This window comes from Pan troglodytes, chromosome 5, assembly GCF_028858775.2.
Source record: "Pan troglodytes isolate AG18354 chromosome 5, NHGRI_mPanTro3-v2.0_pri, whole genome shotgun sequence".
NCBI classification, from domain to species: domain Eukaryota; kingdom Metazoa; phylum Chordata; class Mammalia; order Primates; family Hominidae; genus Pan; species Pan troglodytes.
In genome coordinates this window covers 18,199,907-18,219,922 of record NC_072403.2, presented here as the reverse complement: position 1 = coordinate 18,219,922, position 20,016 = coordinate 18,199,907, and the positions used below count along the sequence as shown (strand labels likewise).

Genomic DNA, 20,016 nt, shown 5'->3' with positions numbered 1-20,016 from the left:
ACCAAGGCTCAAATTCCAGCTTCTATGCCTCATGACATCTTCCCCCACACTGGCTTATCTCTGAAACAATGACTTAAGAGGGTGGCCCTGGTTTCTGTGTCCTCTTCTAATACTAGTGAATTCTCTAGGGAGAAACTTTGTCAAGCAGTGACCAGTCTCTGAGTCACTGGGAAAGAAGGGAAGGGTTCCCTCAACTTAACCAGGGTAGCCTTGCACCATCGCAACTGTAGACTTTTTCATGTATACTTTTGTTTCTGTTCCCCATTCATGTATATTCTGCATTTCTCCAAATTTATTTTCTCCTCTCTCCCTAAATAAGTCATTTAGGACTGGTAAAAAATGAGTTACTACCATGGGACTAAACAACACATATAACTAAGACATCATTGTTATTTGAAGGGAAAGTAAAACAAAATGGATCGTGTGTGAGTTTATTAGGGCTGCCGTAACAAATAATTACAGACTGGGTGTCTTCAACAACAGAGTGTACTTTCTTACAATTCTAGAGCATAGAAGCCCAGGATCAAGATGCCAGCAGGGTTATTTTTCTGAAGTCTCCTTCCTTAGCTTGTAGAAGGCCACCAACTCCCTCTATCTTCACAGGGGCAACCCTCTGTGCATGCACATGTCTGGTGTCTTTCTGTCTGTGTCATAAACTCCTCTTATTATGAGGACACTAGTCACTGGGTTAGACCACACCCTGATAACCCCATTTTACCTTAATTACTTCTTTAAACACCCTATCTCAAATGTAGTGGCATTCTGAGGTGCTGGGAGTTAACGCTTCAACAAATGAATTTGAGGAGGAAAAGGACACAGTTCAGCCCATAGCAGGTAGATTCTTATTTTCATTCCCTTAACAAATTCAGAAATTATTACATATCAGGCACATATCGCTTGGCATTGGACAGGTATAGTACAAAGCTGTCTACAACCTGGTCAAAGCTAACAAGACCTCCACTTGCTGCTGGCATTTCGGAAACTTCTTCGAAGCCTGATTTCATCCTTGGAGACTGCAGCCATACTCCATCCCATATTCATCTCTGACTCTGCAATCCTTTTGCACTTAACATCAGGCTAAATGGTGTAGACCTTTATTCTCTTTTATGTGTTGGACTTGTCTCTTCAAATAAATAGAGAGGGAACAGCAAAGTGGAGGATATGGCTCATAAAAGAAATCCCCAATTAAGAAATCAAGTGACCTGTGATATCAAATTCTAGTAAAAAAGATCCATTATTAATATTATGAATTTGTGGGCAGAGAGGACTGTCTTAGTCATCTTTTGCTTTCTTCATCTCCTCCTACTGCCCAGTTCATCTTCTCTAGTTCTCCCCATCTTCTGGCTCTGAGAATACCTTCATGCCACGCCTTCTGTCTAGAGCAAACTTGTTCAACCCGTGGCCCATGGGCAGCATGTGGTCCAGGATGGCTTTGAATGTGGCCCAACACAAATTCATAGACTTTCTTAAAACATTGAGTTTTTTTGCAATTTTTTTTAGCTGCTCAGCTATCGTTAGTGTTAGTGTGTTTTATGTGTGGCCCAAAACAATTCTTCCTCTTCCTGTGTGGCTCAAGGAAGCCAAAAGATTGGACACCCCTGGTCTAGAGCACTCTCTCTTCAATTCTTTCCCTTCCAACCCACTTACTAGATTTAAACAAAAAATTCAAATAATATTCTCTTATATATCTGCTCCTATTATTTTTGGAAAAATGATTATTCTGTCCTTCAGAACCATTATCTGAAACCCACTTTTCCATACCTACTTTAGTCACCTATAAACACTGAAAATCAGAGAGGTTAAGAACTTTATTTCATGTCTATACAGTTATTGTAGCTAAAGATTCAAGCCAGAGTTGCTCTCTCTTAGACTCCAAGCTCCTAGTCACAACCCTCGCTACCATCTGTACTGCTTCAGGTGCCTGGATTTCTTCTCTTACTAGAGCCATTGGGATCTTGATGAGCAAAGACCTACCCATAGGAAAAATGAGAATATTCGTACTATTATGAAAGCTTACATGCCTATTAATTTTATATTAGGAATTACTCTTCATTCTTCACTCAGCAAAACTCCTTGAGTGTTACAGATAAAAATAGTTGTATTGGTAGAATGAAATTTTTTTCTCAATGGAAATAATTTTAAACATTTCAGTGAGGTTCAAAATAACAATTCATGAACTCAAACAAGTTTTAGGAAAGCTAGACCTTCGTGATCTTTAGAAATCAAGACAACAGAAGTATCACTTAAAATGCAAAGGTTAGTTGACAAAGACAGTTTCCAGGAAACACATTCCTTTCTTTTTTTTAACAAGGAACCAGAAAGGATAAAGAAAATGATACTGAAATTAAGAAGCCACTCAGAAAAAGAAAACACAGGAGAGAAATGTGAGGAGCCTCAATTTTCATGAAAGATGTCCAGAATAATCCATTTAACCCTCTCTTTCACGATCTCATTGTGTTTGTGTAACTCCAGGCCAAGTATCAATAACATCCAAGTTGATTTATGGTGGTGAAAGGTTTTTCCGTGAGAACTCTGATGATGGAAGTCAATAAATGAGTATTAGGAAGATAGAAGTCTCTCTACAAACCCAAACTGGTGGGGCTAGTTTATGTCAAAGGAATGAAAAATGAGGCTGGTCTGTGAATGCCTAGTACCCTGTGTGAAAGCCAAGCTAAAAACCAGATCTTGGGTGAATTTTTGTTCTCCATCAAAAATTTGCATTTGTACACCCACTTTTTGTAACAGATTCTTTTTATGCTAACTCCTCAAAGAAGTTGCTTCTACTGCTTTTGAAGACTGGACAGTGTTCCCTATATTTACCCAAAATTGTACATTTAGCAGGTGAAATTTGGAAACTCAAGTGCAGCTACCTAGAAATCTGGAATGAGATCACAAGCTGGCTTAAAAGTATTTGAGATTCCCTGAATCTTCTTTGTCTGTCAGAATATTCAGTACATTTTCTTTTATCTGTGTGTTCCATTTCTCAAAATTTGGGCCAATAAAATATTTAAAATGCAAATATTTTTAAGATGATAGAGCTGTCTTCACAGTTATGTGTCCTGCTCTAAAGAAAATGTGCACATTGACTCCTTATAATTACCCAGAAATAAGAAAGCACATGTAAACACTCAGCTCCCACAACCCCACCCACTTTGAATTGTGCCCTAGGTTAAACATAAACATTTGGAGAACTGGGAGAGTAAAACACTGTCAAGTGGTTAATTGAATTGTTTTTGTTTTTTTTTTTAAACAGGGTTTTGCTTTTATCACCCAGACTGGAGTGCAATGGCGCAATCTCGGCTCACTGCAACCTCCCCCTCCCAGGTTTAAGCGATTCTCTTGCCTCAGCCTCCCAAGTAACTGGGATTACAGGTGCCCACAACCACGCCCGGCTAATTTTTATATTTTTAGTAGAGACAGGGTTTCACCATGTTGGTCAGGCTGGTTTCGACCTCCTAATCTCCGGTGATCCACCCGCCTTGGCCTCCCAAAGTGCTGGGATTACAGGCTTGAGCCGCCGTACCCGGCCTTGAAAATTTTTATGTGTCTACTTACAAACCATAAATCATTTTTATTTCCTATTTTAGTTTGTTTACTAATTTACTCTCACTCTTCCTCGAGTCCAAAGTCAGCGCCGCTCCCAGCAGATTTGTGCTTCAGCAAGGGAGTGAGATCTACTCTCTGGGAAGCCAGACCTGCATCTGGTCGACCTTGACTCAAAACTCAGCCAAGATTTCACACAGTCCCAGAAGGCTCCCACACAAGCCTCTTGCTCCCTCAAGGCAAACAACCTGGCCCAGGTTTCTTGAGCTAATACTGCATTTTCTGTCTTTTGTTGGTGTACCCCAAAGCCTCTCTCATCTATGCTTTTACAAAAAAGGAACAGATAATTCCAAATCCATCTTCCCTACCACTTCATTCCCTTCAAGGCGTTTATTCAAATTACTTAGCCATCAGGTTTTCCCAAAAATATTTGTGCATGAAGTCAACCTCAAAAATGCTGATAGGCCTATGGCAATTAGGTGTACCTGAGATAGTTGAAACAATAGTTTGTGGAGGTATCTTCCCTAGTTCATTCTGAAGTTTCATTTGAAATGCTGGGGCTGCCAGTTCTGTCCCATTTGTTCTGCTGATGCCTTTGCTCTGTACCCCTCAACTCCCAGAATTTCTCCTCCCTAGTTATCTAAGGGACTAATTCTGGTGACCCCTCTCTCCATGTCTATATTATAAGTCTCCATTCCATTGAGAGCAGCCTGACCTTTCTGTGACACATCCTTCCCCTTTTGACCCTTCCTTAACTCTAACCATATGTCTTCTGGAAACCCTGCTCTGCTGCCAAGGAGCTCAGAAATTTGCAATCTGTTCTTTAAATACATGCGCCTCCGCCTCATCCCAGGTGAAACCTGGATTTCCCCTGATGACGTAATTCCCCTTGTAATTCTCAAGGTGCATCTACTCATCTCCCACACAGCCTTTCCTCAGCACCTTAGCATTAGGGGAAGTGTTCTGTATCCCCTGTGTGAATATTCAGCCTTTATTTAATAACACCTCTTCCCTTCCTTGTCAGTTTCACATCCTTACCTATTCTCTACGCCCATTCATCCACAGCTGCCCTCTTTCTCATTGCTTGGGAGCAGCACAACCATCATTACATTAAAAAATCAAGCACCTGTTACCCATCTGGAACATGCATGCTACATAGGGTTGCCCATGTGCACAGGCACACTACAGCAATTAATTCCACCCTTGAGATTTCGGAGCGTACCTGTTTGTATCCTTCAATTTGCAGATTCCTTTGAAAGCAGACTCTGTTGGCTCTGTTGTGGACTTGCTTGAATCACATGGTTCTCTTTTTATACTTCAGTTTTAGTTGCTTGAAGATAGCTACTTTTCTCTTCGAGGTGTTTCCCTGAAGCAGATTTCAAAAGTGCTCTACCAATGAATTTTAATGAATCTAGAGTACTCCACAATCTATTAACAACTCACAAATAACTGGGCACTCAAGTTACTTCCACTTTTTCACATAAACATCATTACAGTTATCATCTTTGCACACAAATCTGAATGACATTTCTGATTATTTTCTTAGAAGCAATTTCTAGAAGTGAAAAGTAGGGTCAAAGTCTTTGAATGTTTATAGCTTTTGTCATATAGTGACAACTTGCTTTCTAGGGTGGTTGTAACAATTTATACTCTACCAGCACTGTTTGAGTGTCTCACCACTCCCTCTTTTCATACAGCATTTCAACAAATCTTTGCAGAGCAAGTAGCCAAGATTGGTGCAAAAAGATCTAGGTTTATGGAACAGTGGTCTAAGTCCAGGAGATAATTTGCTAACACACCTGATATAATCAAGAGTTTGAAAAAAACAATATGATAAAGGCAATTAGTGCTATAAAAAAATAAAGGCAATCAGAAACTCCAGAGGGACAGGGGGGCAAAAGACAGTAAAAGGCATATAATCGTAAAACATTAGTGAGTTTCGCAGGGAACAATATTTATGTGGTTATGTGACATCAGTGATTTGAAAGTGATATAATTACATGGGTAGAATGGGAAAAAGAGGAAGGTATGCACTGAGAGCTGAAGTTTCATTTGTTACTGCAGAAATCAATATCTAAGGTATAAAACTGATAAAATAGGAAAAGCAGTTTATGTTTACCACTCACAGACATGAAGGTAAATATAAGAAGCAACAAAGTTAAGTGCTTGCTTTCAGAGAATTGAACTCAGAGTAGGGAGGAGAAGGCAAGAAGCTTGATTTTCATTATGAGATCCTTTTAACCATGAGCTCCTTACTTTTGATTTTAAAATTTTAACAGTATTCTAAAATATGGAGATTATTTGAAGTCTTCACCAATTTTTAAAAATGGTATGACCTTGAATAAGTATTATTATCATAAATCTATCAGAATGTCATATTTTTGTCACTTGTCTGTTTGTGTTCTTTACTTAACAAGAACTCTTACTAATTTTCTTATTGTTTTTTAAGAGTTTTTTATATATTTGTCTACCATGTTTGCTAAGAAATATTTTACCCAGATGTTTGTTTGCTTTCTATTTTGTTTCCGGCATGGAACAAATGTACTAAATAAATCAATTTTTACCTTTTTTTGTAGAGAAATTCTCAAGTCACCAGTATTTATTTCTATAGGGTTAATTATTTTACTTTAAAGTTTTTAGATTTATCTTGGTATCTTATTTGTTTTCTTTATTTAATAAATACCTATATAAAGCATATTTGTGTCAGGCACTACTACAAGCTCTTATTAAATATTAACTCAACTAATGGTAGATGAAAGAGAGGAGGTTCTTGATTGTTTCTCCCTAAAGAACTAATTATCCTTAAGGTATTTACAACAAATTCCTTCCCTTCTCCATAGGTTTGTAATATATTTCTATCTATTTTGTTTGAGAGCTATCTTTCCTTTTCTTTCAGTAAAATCATACCATTTTACTTAATGTTACTTTGTAATACAGTGTCTATCTGAAAGATTAATTTTCTTTCCATCACTTTGATTTTTAAAAATTAGCCACTTTTACCCACTTATTTCTCTAGATGATATTTTGATATTTAAGCTCTAAAATAAATTCTGCTGGAAATCCGACCAGGAGTTTGTTAAACCAACAAATTAATTAAGAAGTATTTACATCTTTACAGTGCCAATTTTTTTCACTAGTAAAAGTTCTTTCTTTTTATAATAATCTTTCTAATTATTTAAATCTTATTTTTTATTATTTAATATTATTAATTATTTAAATCTTACTTTAAATCTCTATGCTGCTAACATTTTAGGTTGCTAATGAATGCTCATTAATTCTAAAACTATTCCAGTTGATGCTCATAGGTTTCCTAGCATTATATTTGTGTCATCTGTAAATAGTATTAATTTTATGTCCTCTCCTTAAGGAATTATACTTCATTTCTATTTCATGATTTAATGCATTAGCCAGTATTTTCAGGATACTATTAAGTAAAAGGACAGTGACCATACAATTTAAAGAAATACAGAAAGGCCAAATGTTAAGAATTAATATTTAGCCAACATCATGTATTATCAACATAAAATAAATGACAGGAATATATAATTAACCCAAAATTTACCATAATTATATTATGAATTATAATGATCATTATAAATGTCATTAACATTTTTAGTAGTTTAATTTTTTAAATTTGATGTTATGGCTGAGGACAGGAAATTCCGTGGCCCTGTTAGTCACTAGATTGCTCCTGTGGGTACCATGCTGCACACAGATGATGTTGAATGAATGCTCAATTTCATCATGGTGTTAGGGAGCTGTCTTGTCTAGCTCTATCAAGATAGGCACTGCTGATAGAGATAGAGATGTTGTCAGTGGGCTTTCCTTTCTCTCTAGCAGTACCAAAGAAGGGAAAGACACTTTGTTTTAAACTGCTAGCCTTGAAGATTTGGTCAATGGTGATGATGCAGTTCCACTGATACAGCCTCACCAATGTAAGGTTCACACACAGTTGAAAGGATATGCTTTCCGAATACTTTCAGAATCACGCTTCGGATTTTTACCTTCACTTATACTTTGATGTCTAGTATATTTCACATTTAAATAAATCCTTTGATGAAAATATGTCCTCAAACCTTTGATCTAGAAATGTTGCAACTGAATGTAATTGGCTTTTTTTTTTTTTTTTTTTTTTGAGACATGATCTCACTCTGAAACCCAGGCTGGAATGCGGTGGTGCAATCACAGCTCACTGGCAGCCTTGACCTCCCAGGCTCAAGCCATCCTCCCTGCTCAGTCTCCTGAGTAGCTTGGATTATAGGCATGTACCGCCACACCAGCTAATTTTTTTTTTTTTTTTTAAAGATGGAGGTCTCACTATGTTGCCCAGTCTGGTCTCGAACTCCTGGCCTCAGATGATCTGCCGGCTTTGGCCTCTCGGTGCTGGGATTACAGGCATGAGCCTCCACACCCAGCCAGCTTTTCAAATAAAAGAATAAGGTCTGATTTTCCCTCTGCACCTCCGCTTGCAATTATACTAATTAGTATACACTGTCTGTATGCTAATTGCAGCATTTCCTCCAAAGCAGGGTGATAGGAGTATTTTAATAGTAGTAATTGTGTCAGAATTATTTGCACTCATGTGCAAATATGTCAGAATTATTTTGCACTCCTCAGTTTGATTATTACTTGAGCAGTTTGCAAAGAACAAACTACTTTCTCTGAAAAAATAGTTGGTGGGTAATACTCCCTGCTAGACTGGGACGACTGGGACTATTATCTGCAGCATACAATATTGAGGCTTTATTTTGTTCGAGCAGCCTTTTTACATGTGAAAGGGGCTTCCTTATCTTTTATAAGCATGACAAACCGGTTCCAAAACCTCTTATACTCCGTGTAGTTTGTCTTCAATCAAAGAGTAAGAAATGAAGAGTCCTGTAATCTTTCTTAAGATAGGTAATTCTGTTAAAATACACTGTGTCATAATTATTTTCCAAACACAACTGGAAACTATGATTAAAATAGTGTATATTTACAATTCCTAAATCACTTGAGGCCTTCATCATGTGTACTCATTGTTGATTGTAATTGTCTTTACTGATTTTCCATTCTACAGATATTTCCACAGCCAGACTCATTATTTTGTTAGCTTGTGTCCCCAAAATCCCTCATTAAGCATGTAAAAGAGAAATCTAGCGAATTCAGCATAAACTCACCATGAATCCTATTAAATTTAAAGGACTTCTGGTGGGTCCTGCTTGTCCCAACAACTGATACACAAGATGTAGAAAGGGCACATTTAGTTTGTCAATAACTTTTTGTGCCCAGCAGAATGGAATTTAGGAAATTTTTCTAGTAAAATGCATACAAAGAAGAGATTTGTACCTAGGCTTCATAGACTGTGAAAATCTGAATAATCCTTCATCTTCAACTGCTTCAATTGTCAGTTTGCATAAATCATTTCAACAGGCTTTTAAATATATCTGGCCTTGGAGACTCAGATATATAGGATTATTTTCTTAGAGCATGCTTGTTAAGTCTGCTATTTTGAAATTAGATTAGCAACATCAAATGTGTTTTTGGTTCCTCATTTTTCTCTTACTCTCTTTTTCATACTCTTCATTATATCGATATAAGTCATTGAGATTGTTGTACATGATTTTAGTTTTACCTCCTCATGAAAATTTGAGGTGATAATGTGCTATTCTGCCTTTAATACGTCTGTACAGAATGTGAAGAATTTCCAAGCAGGACCATTACTCCTGAAATAGTCACAGCTTAAGTAAAGTTCATTAACTGCAAATTAAATAGGGTTCTTAATGATTATTTTATTTGACAATGAGTACTAGTATGCAAACAATTCTACAAAGATTACTACTACTATACAATCTAATTCTATCCTTCTATTATATTGTTATTAATGTTTTTTATAAACCTTGGATGGTTCAAAATGGATATTGTTGTGTCACAGACCCAAGAAAACCTCAGCTGGCATCACTTGGTGCATGCGGGAGCTCACAGGGAGAAAGTCCGCAGTTTGGTTTCCATGCTTTTGGCCTCTTGGGAAGACACATGCTTACCTGGGTCACGGACGGATGCACCTTGGGACTGTGCTCCAGCAAAGGGACCCCAGGCCTTGTTGCTCTCTCTTGTAATTAGGTTGATGGCTCACTGTGGAGGGTAGAGGTGGGTGGGTGAGGAAAAACATTTTAAACATTTTGAGTTCAGGTGCCTAATGGTCTTTTTTGGGTTTTAGGGGGCGGGGGGGGTCTTTTGTTTGTTTTGCGGTTTTGTTTTGTTTGACAGGATCTCACTCTGTTGCCCACGCTGGAGCGCAGTGGTGCAATCATAGCTCACTGCAGCCTCGGCCTCCTGGGCTCAAGCAATCCTCCCGCCTCAGCCTCCCAAGTAGCTGGGACTGTAGATGTGCACCACCATGTCTGGCTATTTATTTTATTTTATTTTTCTGTAGAGATGGGACTCTCGCTTTGTTGCCTAAGCTGGTCTCAAACTCCTGAGCTAAAATGATCCTCCTACCTTGGGCTCTCAAAATGCTGGGATTACAAGCGTGAGCTACTGCACTGGCCAAGCAGTCTTGTTTCCTGTGCCAGCTTTTTAGAGGAGTTACAGTGGGTTACAGTGGTTCCTAAGCACCTTATCCAGGTTGAATAAGAAAAGTTGAAACTAGAAGCAGATCCCTCTTTATTGTGTACCTTGTAACAACCTGGCTTATTTGTGAGACATTCCAACGTATCTTTAGAGAGATTTACTGTCCTCTTTAAAGTTATTTAGCAAACACACTCTCTCTCAATATTTGTTTTAGACTAAGTCATAAGAAATAGCTGATATTCAATTGTTTTGACCTATAAAGATGAAGATGTTATAGGGCTTAGACTATTGGTCTGTCAGTTAATATTGGAACTCCCAATCATTAATGATTACATGTGATGGTAACCTAAATAGTCACATGATCCTTGACTAGGAACTATCTCAGGGACGCTAGAAAGCCAGTTGAAGCAGACATTTGTCTCTTCAGACTTCCACAGCCAAAATCAAAGCAAAAACACATTGGCAGACTTTGGTCAAATACAAGCCCAAACTGATGTTCACAGCATTCTTATAAATAGTCATGGTGATATTAGACTTCCTGGTCTTGTTTCTGCTTTTAATGAGAGAGAGTACCTCTACTCTTTAGCCATCAGATATCACTGACAATTTGAATAAATGCCATTTGTGTTTAAGTTTTCTAAGAATTGTTATTCCAGATGGCATTGAAATGACTTAATGAGCTTTATAATTTTTTTCTTTTTAGATCCATTGATGTAGTATGCTAACCTATTTCTCTCTGATTGAGCTATTCTTGAATTCCAGGAATAACCCTACTTGGATGTGGTGGATAATTTATGAAGGTGCTATTGTTTTGAAATTGTAATTCTTTTAAGGATTTCTGCAGTTGTATTCAAAAATAAGATTACTATTCAATTCAAGAGTTTTGTGTTTGTTATTTATTTGGCTTTTTGAAACAGAATCATTTCATCTTCATAAAATGAATTTGATAATTTCTTTCATCTTGTTTTATCCCACAGAACAATTTATCTGAAAGAAATTACCTGCTTCTTGAAAATGTGAAAGCTGTAAAGTTGCCCAGGTTAGTATCCATTTTTTGAAGTAATTATTGAGTACTTTTTCAAATTCTTTCTGAGTTACTGGAGATTTCAGATTTCTTAATTATTAAGACAATTTTGATCATTTATGTTTAGATAGGAAATTTGCCATTTTAAAAATTATTCTAAATCATAAGCATAATTTGTAATATCCTTGATATCTGTTGTCCTTTCTCATAAATTTCTCATAAATTTTTCAATTGAGTGCATACAACTTCTCTTGATTATATATAAAATGCTACAGATTTATGCACTTTATTATGTGCATGTTTTCTTTCAAAGAAATACAATTTTTCTACTTTCTGATTTATTTTCTTTTAATCTTGGTCAAATCCTTCTGATGATTTCTTTTGGCTTATTTTTCTCTTTTCCAAATTCTTAGGTTACATTCTTACTTCTTTTTAAATAATATTTCTCATTTAATATTAAAACCCCTTCTGGATAGATCTTTGTCCTGGGGATATGGTCCACAGCTTTATGGGGTTTACAATCTGGTGTGGACTCCAGACATATCAACAGGCTGTTATAATCAAGTGGAAAGGTACTATGATAGGGGAAGTTCAAGGTTCTGTTGGAACACTCAGAATAGGAACTCGACCAGATTTGGCAGAGTGGAGAGTGAGGAAAGGTTTACAAGGAGAAGTGGCGTCTAAACTCAATAGGAATTGGCCAGGCAAAGGGAGACGGAAGAAGAGCGGGTACCAGGCAGAGGGAAACAGCCTCAAGGTGAGAAAGCGGCTGACCCAGTATTTGGGAATTGCAAATGCTCACGTGGCTGGATATAAAAAGCAACAAATGAGATACCAGCCTGGAGAGATAATCAACAGTTAAACTACAGAGGGTGACATTAAGGAGTTCTGGACAATGGGATGCCAAAGGTGTTTTACACAGAATAATGTTATAAGCAGATGGGTAGACTGAAAGATAGTTTTGAGCTCCCCATGGATAGTAGATTTGATGAAAACAAGCAGGAGGCAAGGGAACCAGTTAGAGGGTTGAGGTAGAAGGCCAGGTAAGAGATGATGGTGTTCTAAATGAGCAAAATGTCAGAAAGCACAAAGGGAAGGAGATGGATTGAGATGTATTTAGGAGGTAGAAAAACAAAACGTCACGGGCGGTAGATTGGGTGTGCGCAGGGACAGAGGAGTAAAGAATGATGCCCAGGTTTTTGGCCTGGCTTTGGGGGCAGTAGGACAATACCCTCACTTAGAGAGGCAAGAGCAGAAACTGAGTCAGATGAAGAATAAGAAGATGGACTTTGAATGTGTTGACTTTTATTAGTAGTAGTAGTAGTATGAGTTATTCTTTTTGTCCTATTTAATGCTGTTCCCTTTGACTTCTATTTTGTCTAAGCAATAATTTTTCTACCCTACATTTTGTGTGTGCACATGTGTGTGTAAATTCCTGGAAATTAAAGTCTTTTCTTCCTCTTGTACATAAGCTAAAAAATTTATCCCTTTTTCACCCACTTTTTCTATCCTTTTATATCCATATGCTAGTTTTTGCTATTAAGACTTGAGGTATTATGTGATTTCATACTATGCATTTTTTGTATCTTGTTTATTTTCTGATTCTCCTGTAGAATATAGGCTTATAAAGGCAGACTTTGCATTCTGCTTAATTTTTGTCTGTTTAATTTACTGTTGTAATCTCATTGACTAGAATGCTGTCTAGCATATAGGAGGGGGTCTGAAAATATTACTGAAAAAGGGATTATTTTTTCATTATGTATCTTCTCTCTCCCTTTTTTGACAGTTGCATGCATCTTTCAAATTGCTAATTTCATTGCTCATTGGGAGTCTGTTTCTAACTCAATTTAAGCTCTTCATTTTATGAAAATCTTGGCAGGCTATAGAATGTGTTCAAGCATTTTTTCCTTTGAGTGTGTGGGGTTATATTTTATGGTCCTCGCCACAAAGAATAGATTATAGTTTGGTCACAAACTTTTCCCCTATAATTCTGTTAGTTGCTTCATTGTCTTTGGCATGCAGAGTTTTAAAGAACTCCTCTGAGGTTAGTTGGATTTCAGTTACTTCATAGGTGATTTCCTCTACCTCTCCTCTTCCTCTTCTTCTTTTTCTTCTTTTTCAATACAGGTTGGATACTTTTTTCTTTATCTTCTAACTTTATAATTACTTGTGCCTCAAGGACAAATTTATTCATCTTTGTATACCTAGTATCTTGCAGAGCACGTGGCTTATAGTGAGTAGGGAGTGAACACTGCATGAATACACACATGAAAAAAAAGACATAAATGAAGTTCATGCAAACTTAACTATTCTTCCTCTACTTTTCTGTCAATCCCAAATTTAACTGGCATTGGTGTGGCTTAAGAGAAGTCAGGCCCCCACCTTGCGTTCCTGCAGAATTATCAAGTCCTGAAAGTTCTGGAGAGCCAACGTGAACATGCAGGATGCTTCACCACTATTGGCATCCAACCCAAATTGAACCCTTCTTTCAATATCTTTATTATCTAGCAAGCTGCAGAACCCTACTTCATAATGCTCAATTCTTTTTATATTGGACAGTTAACATGGCAAGGGACAGAAATGGAACCTAAATTTTTATTTCGTTTGTGTTTTGTATGAAACAAAAGCACTGTCAAAGACACAAATCATGTATGAAATTAAAACCTCAGTTTTGTTCTTTTCTTTATCCTCTTTCCTTGACTACCTCAAAGCTGGTTTCTGCAAGTAGCAACAGAGTCCTATTAGAACTTCAGCAGCAATGATTTATGTTTATGTAATATACCAAGAACTCTTACATTAGACCCAGATTTTAGTAAATGAAATGGAGAACAAAGCAAATTGAATCCAAGTCCAGCAATATCTAAAAGGTATATCGATTTGGCCTAATATAAATGCAGAAACCTAAAAGGATGCTGTTAATTGCATCCTTACACATAACACATTTATACAAAAGTGCTATCAGGCAAAATGAACTTGCTGCCCAATGTGCTAGAATCCAATAATATAACACCAAGTTTTTGAGAAAGAAAAGCTATTTATTGCAAGTTGACTTACAAGGAGATATGAGTCAAGCTCAGATCCATCTCTCTGTGCTGGTTTTAAGGCAGTACTTTTACTAGAAAAGGTTTAAGAGGGCGGATTCTGAGATTAGCAGGTAATTGGTGGGAGGAAAGGAGAGGTCTGAAAGACCCTCAGGCACGCACAGTCATCCCTTTGTGCTTCCTTATAGGTCCCATGTGCAAATTTGGGGAGGAGTTAATATAAAACGTGCAGTGGAAATCCAGGCTGTGACATCAGCAAGCTTGTTCTGTGCAAACTCCAGCTGGCCGTATCGGTTCGAAAAGATTTCAGCCAGTTTTGTTATCTTACAAGTGGAGGGAGTTTTAGTGTTTCAGGAAGCTCTTTCTTGTTTTTAATCTGACATCCTGCAAACCCAAGAATTTATATGAGTTATTGGTTTCTTTAACTTTTGGGGCACGTTTCACAAGTAAATATAAAATGCACTTCTATCAGGGTCACCTAAGAGTGTGCTCATTTTAGACACTTCTAATGTCTTCTTGGAAATTTAGGAGACAGAAATAGCAAGTATTCCTTCTTGAATGACACCTCAAGTTTGATGAGATATCATTCACATTGATTCACGTTAAACAGTGTGCCAACTGGCTTTACTTGCTTTATTGATTGTTAGCAAGATCTATGTCACTTATTGCTTTCATTGTGTAAGTCTTTCCAATATTCCAGCTAAAGAGTTGTCTACCGTTAATCTCTTCATTCTATTCAACAGTAAAATAACTTATTAGTTAATTAGCTTTTTGGGGTATGGCTTAAGTTATCTTTGGTCTTTTGCTTTATTTGGATTTTAATATCCTTTCAGTTATGAATGAGTGTTGTGATATATCCTTTATCAGTATCCCTAGGTACAGCAGCTAAGGTGGTATCTCCTCTAATAGTCCTTTATTTTATACTTGCCATAATTTTAGAGGCAATTTCCTTAGCAAACCTTTCAGTCTCAGGAAGCATGGCATCATCTGTGTTGCATCAGTTAAGCAGAAATGACTTGTTGGATTTGATTATGCATTTGAATAGTATTAGAGGCAATTAATGTGTGGATAACCTCCAGTTGTTATATATAAAGATGCCAAGAGGCACTCAAAATTTGGGCTTAGGGAGTCCTTGACTTACCCAACAAAGAGAGTAATTGATTTTGTTATTTAACTCCCATCTCCTAAAGGGATATCTTTTGAAAGAAACCTTTAAAAGGAATGCTATTTTTTTTTCTTAAAAGTGTATTTTTATGGTGCGATAAAAATTGTAGACAAGGAGAGTTAATGTGCTCCTAATTGCCAAATTTTAAATTTCAAATCCTTTTTCCTTTATAAACAAGTTACAAAGTTTGCTCAGATATAGGCATGAACAGGCATTTCCCCAGATTATGCAACATGGAATTTTTTCAAAACTCAATCTTACACAGAATTTCTCCCACAAAGCATAACAAACTCTTAGCAATCCTGAAAATTTCTACTCATTGATAGTGATAAGAAGACAAGAAATTTTGAATAATATTGGCAAATAATTGAAATAAATGGATTCTGAAGATACCTTCTTCAAGGCAATTATCCTGCAAAACCTTTAGCTATTCTTACCAGTGGCAACAGTGAAAGATAAAGAATTTATTGACAGAGTATCAATTCCATGGTCAAGTCTAACTAAAACAGAAAAAACAAAGGACAAATCATCAAAATACAAAAAAGTGCACCTTTTTAATCTAACTTAGGCCATTAACCACAAATATGACATCATATATTTTCCAGCAGTCAGTGAACACTTTTTTGTAACTCTGTAAATTTGATTTATCTTGTATACTTCTGAGGGATCAGGTTACATAAGAGTGCATGGGTCAGGAATATTTTTCTTAAAGTCAAAAATGCTCTTGAATCTTAATTTTACTTTATTATAACCCCTTACATAATCCACATACATATGCGTGTGTGTATATGTACATTTCCATATATGCCAAAAGTGTTCAAAAAGTTGTTTCAAATAGAAGTTTTAACTTCCCCTTGATGCCAGGGAATTTGCTTGTTTCACTCACAGGTGAGCGTGGTTCTGGCAGTCTCTGGTGTCTGGAGAGAAAAAGGTAGGATCTAAACAACTTCCAACCAACCCTGAGGGGGTCAGAGAGGTATAATCAGCAGTAGGACTGTCGTAAATCACAATGAAGTAAATGATAACACAACCATAGGCTTACCATGCCTTGCAAATAAGGACTCTGGCTTTGCCAGCTCTTACCAAACTCGTTAATGCCTTTCCTTCACTCCAGGATGTACACAGCCATAAAATGATGAAATGAACCTTCCTTATCATATCCTATAGCACTTCTTTGCCCCAGGTGAGCAGCTATTTACAATGGAGCTGTGTTGCTGGGCTCAGATCACCCTTGCTTTCTCTCTGGCTCTGACACCATAAACTTTGTCTTGTCTCAATGCATAGCATCCTAGATCCCCTAAGTAGGGATGTATCATTTTATATTACTGGAAGACATTTGCCTTACATCTCTGAAGATCTACTTTTCTGAAATCAACCAATCAATATTTATTAAGCACATATTCATGTCAAGTACTTCCTGCTTAAGTCATTTTACAATCCATATAATGTAGTTCTTCAAAGCATGAGATTTTGAACAATTTTTAGAGAGGAATCCCATAGTATTGCAAAACAAAGCAACAGTTGAATCTCACGTATTTTATTCATGGAGAAAAACTAAATGTCTCATCTTTCCATCTGACACACAGTATTCTAGACCCTTGCTACTCCAAGTACAGTTCATGGACCAGCAGCATTGATATGAGCTGAAACTTGTTAGAAATACAAAATCTGCGGCTCACCCGAAAACTCACTGGCTCTTAACAAGCTCTTCAGATGATTCGTAGAAACACTAAAGTTTAAAAATGAATGTGATAGATTAACTTTGACTCATTTGTGTCTAACTTCTTCAACATTTGTGCTAAATAATTAGAAGATCATGGCTCCAAACTTGCAAAAATTAGAGGTTGAGGATCAAACCCAAAATTGCCAAACTCAGCCTTCACACTTGTTCTATCATCACATTGAATATACTGTTTTTTTCACTGTCCCAAATAATCATTTCCCTTTGCACGTATGCTATAATATCACTTAATACACCCAACTAGCAACAGTGGTGGTGTAAGAAAAATCAATGTATCCAAACTAACTTTAGAAATCTTGTTTTGTTAAAACCTGATGCAGAATGTCACCAGCCTTAATCACATGGTTTGCAAAAAGTCCACAAGCTAATTGACATAACCTACACCCTTTCACTCTCCTGAAGCTTAGTGTAATGTATCAAAATTATCTCAGGCAAGCCAGGTAAAAGAGTTGCTCACTGCAATCTTTGACTTGTCATTCAGTGGAGTGTGGCTGTTCTTGTCTCCTCTCTTCCATCATGCTTAGTTCACAAGGATATTCAGACATATACGTTCAGTCTGCTCATAGACTTCAATGTTCTTTGCATATAGGAGAATGTCAGAATCATGAATTTCAGGATAGCTACCCAGAAATGAGACAGAGGAGGTGAGGGTTGTATTAGTCAGCTTGGCCTGCCATAATAAATACCATAGGCTGGGTAGCTTAAGCCACAGACATTTATTTTCACACAGTTCTGGAAGCTAGAAGCTAGAAGTTTCAGACCAAGGTGGCCGATTCAGTTCCTGGTAAGAGCTCTCTCTTCATGGCTTGCAGACAGCCTCCTTCTTGCTCCATGTCAAGGCTGTGTATTAGAATTAATTGTTCTGCCACTATGCTTTTCCTATCTGTTTTCCTCCTTTTGTATAATCTTTTGCCTTTTCTTTCCCTCGATCTTGTTGTTTCTAGCTTTACTGTTCTCAGTTTAGACTTGTGAGGAATATCCATTGATATTTCCTTTGTGGAGCAGAAGACAAGAGTGGAGGGAGAAAGAGAGATCTAGTATCTCCTTTTCTTCTTATAAGGACACCAGCCTCATTGGATTAAGACCCTAACCTTATGACTTTATTTATCCTTTAACATCTCCTCACAGACTCTGTCTCCAAATACAGAGGCTAGGGTCCCAACACATGAATTTTAGGGGGATCTGTCTCAGTCTATAAGAAGGATGTAAATAGAAATCATCCATTAGGGCTGCGTGTGATTGCTGACACCTGTAATCCCAGCACTTTGGGAGGCAAAAGCAGGTGGATCACCTGAGGTCAGGAGATTGAGACCAGTGTGGCCAACATGGTGAAATCCCATCTCTACTAAAAATACAAAAATTAGCCTGGCGTGGTGGCGCATGTCTGTAATCCCAGCTACTTAGGAGATTGAGGCACGAGAATCGCTTGAACCCAGGAGACAGAGTTTGCAGTGAGCTGAGATCACGCCACTGCACTCCAGCCTGGGTGAAGGAGTAAGACTGTCTCCAAAAAAAAAAAAGAAAGAAAGAAAAAAAGAAAGAAATCATCCTTTAGAATACTTCTAAATTCTAAATGTCTTTCCTTTGCCAAATACTGGTATCTTCCATTGTCTCTTGTTTGATCTGGTCTAGAACTAGAACTCCCTTGAAATTTCCGAGACCAACAGGATTCTCAATGCCATCATCTGTATCATTCCATGTTATACAGAAACATGTTACTCATTTATAAGACCAGGGCTTCAAGGTACCCACATTCACCCTCCAGCACCAACATTTACACACCAAGGTTCACTTAGCGCAAACTTCTAGTTAGTGGGTCAGATCCACACAGGAATTGGAATCACAGAAACCAAGTAGATGCTGTGGCCTGGAAAGAGATCCCCAGCCACCTGTGGCATGGCAGGAGCCAGCCTGTTTACACAGCCGACATGACAAGACACAACCCAAGGCCTAGAGCACTGCAGGCTAGTAGCATCATCTATGAAAAATGTCATAAAAACAAGTGTGTAGTGATTTCATAGTTTACAAAATATTTCCAAATATAGTCATCAATTCAACAAATGTTTATTGGGCACCTTCTATGCACCAGCTGGTGTTCTAGGTACTGTAATGAAAGTAAATACATATGTTCAATAGTGCTACATAATAACAATTGATTCTTACAAGGGTCTCAAAAAGCAATCAATATACAGATTATTATCTCCAGTTTGAGATGGAAAACTGAGGTGGAGATAGGTTAGTGGTGTGACTAGGCTAACGGATGACAGTGTTACTGGGACTTAGGCCTTCTGGCCTATGATCCAGGGTTCTTTCCTCTCCAAGAGTTTACATCACTTTTCATCCCAAAGGCTCACAAGTCTAAACTGAGAACAATAAAGCTAGAAACAACAAGATCGAGGGAGAAAAAAAAAAAAGGCAAACGATTATACAAAAGGAGGAAAAGACAAAGGAAGAGCAGATAGTGGCAGAACAATTAATTCTAATACACAGCCTTGACATTTACACTAACCCCAAGCAGCAGGGTTACAGATACTGCTTGTGTGTGCACGCCCAGGATCTTGCCAGTGGCTCTCAGGAGAGGGACTTTTGAACTGATTGATATTCTTGGCACAGAAGAACAATGTCATTGCAACTCCTAGGCAAATTGCTGTCTGGGAAAATGGTTTTTCACCCAGGCAAGTTTTCTCAAATGTTAAGAAGTGATTGCCTCTGAGCTATGTTAAGAAGTGATTGCATCTGAGCTGCATGTGGTCTTGTTATCTCTTGGGCCCTAAGAGGCGGGCTGTGGAAGGAAGCCCCTCAGATGCTGCCCCTTGCCCACCAGGTGGCTTGAGTCAGGCAAACCACTCAGAAACACTTCCCCTGCACCTTCCATTTAAATCGTGTGCTACAATCTAAAGGGCAGAGGAGGACATGATGGAAATTATTAAAGGAAGAGGCTGAGAGCATTTTC

At 37.6% G+C, this 20,016-nt stretch overlaps 1 protein-coding gene and 1 long non-coding RNA gene across 4 annotated transcripts in view; one reads left to right on the top strand and one right to left on the bottom strand.

The window, feature by feature from the left end:
• The window catches only part of EDN1 (endothelin 1), a 121,482-nt gene that overhangs the window by 30,925 nt on the left and 70,541 nt on the right, over positions 1–20,016 (bottom strand). For all 3 annotated transcript variants that reach the window (XM_063812786.1, XM_063812783.1, XM_063812784.1), the window contains 2 exons: positions 9,564–9,654; positions 4,766–4,909 (listed from right to left, as the gene is read on the bottom strand). The gene's annotated coding sequence lies outside the window, so the exon portion shown is untranslated. The remainder of the gene's footprint in view (positions 1–4,765; positions 4,910–9,563; positions 9,655–20,016) is intronic.
• Positions 713–16,294, top strand: LOC107975058 (uncharacterized). Its single transcript, XR_001718263.4, has 3 exons — positions 713–834; positions 11,070–11,131; positions 16,211–16,294. It is a non-coding gene; the product is annotated as an uncharacterized LOC107975058 (long non-coding RNA).